This window comes from Trichechus manatus, unplaced genomic scaffold (assembly GCF_000243295.1).
Source record: "Trichechus manatus latirostris isolate Lorelei unplaced genomic scaffold, TriManLat1.0 scaffold00034, whole genome shotgun sequence".
NCBI classification, from domain to species: domain Eukaryota; kingdom Metazoa; phylum Chordata; class Mammalia; order Sirenia; family Trichechidae; genus Trichechus; species Trichechus manatus.
Window position 1 is genome coordinate 9,187,762 of NW_004443970.1, and position 3,296 is coordinate 9,191,057.

A 3,296-nucleotide genomic window follows, 5' to 3' on the forward strand; every position below is an offset into this window, starting at 1 on the left:
AAAAAAAAAAAAAAACACCAGTGTGGGATGAAAAGAATGGGGCATACTGAAGAAATATGTTGTACTATAAGGGAGTAGTGGAAGAGAATGCTAGAAAAAAACCTCGGATTTGATCACTGAGGGCCTAAAAAACTACTTCTTGTTCAGTAAGTTTTGTAATATAAGTAAGAAGTAAAATGAAATTAACTCTAAATATTTAAGAAAAATGTCCTTTTAAAAAGCTTAGGAAGTTTTACCTGTCAAATTTCAGGTTTGTTTTTCAATCAACCATCTGTCAACGGAGGCTTGCATGTTGCTATGAGGTGAACAGGTTTCAGTGGAGCTTCCAGACTAAGATTGACTAGGAAGAAAGGCCTGGTGATTTACTTTAGAAAATCAGCCAATGAAATCTCTATGGATCCCAATGGTCTGAGTCAAAACTGATCCTGGGGATAGCGCAGGACTGGGTAGCATTTCATTCCGTTCAGTTGTACATGAGGTTGCCATGAGTCAGGGGCCAACTCATTAGCAGCTAACACAACAACATTTTAATGTTCAGATATACACATTTCTAATAAAAACAACTCATCTCTCTTTACACTCTACCTCCCAGAAACATATTTTTACATCTTACCTGTGTATTTTTGTTTACTTTGTTTTTTTGGGGTGTCTTCTGGAAAGAACCGTAAAACCTGCTAGACAAATTCTATAAGGGCCATAATACCACATCCTACCTGTTTATTCCCTGGTGGGGGGGAGGGGGAATTGAGATTCAGAGCTTAAAATTAGTATTAATTGAATGCAATTAATTGAATAATACATTATTATTGATTATAAATAATACCCTGTTGTTGTTGTTGTTGTGTGCAGCTGAGCCAATTCTGACTCATAGCAACCCTATAGGACAGAGTAGAACTGCCCCACAGGGTTTCCAAGGCTGTAATCTTTGTGGGGAGCTCTAGTGGTGCAGTGGTTAAGAGCTCAGCTGCTGTGATGGTTAGGATTATGTGTCAACTTTGCTGGGCCATGATTCTCAGAGGTCTGACAATTGTATGATGTTGTAATCATCCTCATGATGGGATCTGCTCTGAGTAGCCAATCAGTTAAAAGGGATTTTCTCAGGCATGTGGCCTGCATCCAACACAAGTGGACGTTCTGGTAAGGCTCATGGCTTCTGCTCACTCTGGAACCTGCAGGTGGCTCCTATTCGTCTGACCTCCAGTTCTTGGGACTTGAGCTAGCAGCTTACCTGTGGTCTTGCTTGCCAATTTTGGGATCCATCGATCTTTGCAGCCTGTGAGCCAAAGCTCTGCTCTCTGACCTGCCAATCTTGGATTCACCAGCCCCTGTGGCTACGTGAATCAGGAGAAGCCTAGAGCCTGACCCACGGACTTGGGATGTTCCAGTCTCTAAAACCACGTGAACCATTTCCTTGATATAAATCTCTCTCTATATATATATTTATACACTTTACTAGTTTTGCTTCTCTAGAGAACCCAGCCTAAGACATTTGGTACCGAGAGTGGTTCATTTGGTACCGAGAGTGGTTCTAGAGAAACACAAGTGTATGGATGAGTTTTCTAAATTGGTTCTCAAGTCTGGTTAGTCGTAAAAATTTTGATGACTCTGCTTCCAGTAGTAAAGAGGGCACTGTTAATCCATGACGTGAGGTTGCAATACAAATATGCAAAATGTCACCACCAATAGATCAGGTATTGGTGAAAGGCGAGGCTCTGGGTGAACACGTGTGACACCTTTCTACAGTTTTGTCAAAATGAGAAGTATAAGCAGCTGGCTGGTTGGTCCTACATTCGCTAAACAAACTGGTGAAAGAAAGAGACGAGCTCAGGGCTTCAGAATCAAAGCTCAAGTGCCACATAAACAACGTCAAAGTTTCCAATTGTGCCTTGAAAGAAAGCCTGATTTCTTGTAGTAACAGAGCTGATATTGCCGAAAACCAAACCCAGAGTCTTATCATGAGTGGCTGAATTATAACACCAACTCAACTGCCAACCTCGAGAGTGTCTGAAGTTAAAGTGAGGGCATTGATTGCAAAGAAATGGGATTCTGAAACTTGGGATGGGGACATATGGGCAGATAATCAGGACACTGGAGACACTGAGCCCCTAAATTCCATTGAATCACTCCTACCAACAGAACCAGCCCTGTCACTACCATCTGAAGAGATTACTCCATGTTTGTCTGCTAAACTACCCTCCCCAGTAAAATCACTAGCCCCTCCACTCACATCTAATGAGATTAACCCAGCTGCGTCTAAAGTGCTTTTGTCTTGAGTTATTGCCTGGAACCTGGCCAGAGGCAGATGCTTTACAAGACAATGCTGAATGTTCTCAAAACAGTTTCCCACCAATTTTGGCTTCTAGACTTATAACTAGACTTAAGTCCCAGCAAGCCCCAAAAGGTGAAGTACAAAGTGTGACCCAGGAGGAGGTACACTATGCTCCAAAAGAACTGCTTGACTTTACTAATATGTACAAATAGAAACCTGGGGAATATATGTGGGAATGGCTATTAAGGGTGTTGGATAATGGTGCAAGGAACATAAAGATGGATCACTCTGAGTTTATTGAATATGGATCCACTAAGCACAGATTCTTCATTCTATGTTTCAGCTCGAGAAGTTACAAGGGGATCTAATAGTTTATTTAGGTGGGTCGCTGAAGCATGGATTACACGGTGGCCTACACTAAATCAAGCTGAAGTACCAGACCTGCCTTGGTATACTACAGAAGAAGGTATCCAAAGGCTTTGGGAAATTAGCATGCTGGAGTGGATTTATCAGGTTAGCGCCACACCAGAGTGCCCAGAGGACACACCTTTTACTACAATGGTGAGGAACAAATTTGTGAAGGGAACCCCAGCATTCTTGAAGACTGCTGTGATTGCTATTTTATGTAAGTCATATTTAACAGTGGGAACTGCCCTAACTGAATTAAGACACCTAACTACAAGGGGTTGATTGGACCCCGTGGTAGTAGGGGCCAAGTGGCGACACTCAGTCAACAAAGACAAGGTGGGCATGGTTACCATAATGAACAATGGAGTCAAAGCGGTAATCAGAATAGTCTGACTCGTATGGACTTACGGTGTTGGCTACTTAGTCATGGTGCCCCTAGGAGTGAAATAGATAGGACATCTAAATATTTAGTTGATCCATACAAGCGGATGAATTCTAGGTCAGGTGAAAGGCAGTCTAACTCAAATCACCAGAATAGAGAGTCACAGCCCCTCAATCAATTCCTAGACTTAAGCGAGTTTAAAGACCCACAACCCTTTGAATGAAGCGGGGGGGGGGG

General features: G+C 42.4%; 1 non-coding gene across 1 annotated transcript; it reads right to left on the bottom strand.

Moving 5' to 3' along the window:
- Positions 1-641: 641 nt before the first annotated feature.
- On the bottom strand, positions 642-705 carry LOC111820338 (U7 small nuclear RNA). Its single transcript, XR_002823896.1, has one exon. It is a non-coding gene; the product is annotated as a U7 small nuclear RNA (small nuclear RNA).
- Between the last annotated feature and the right edge of the window lie 2,591 nt (positions 706-3,296).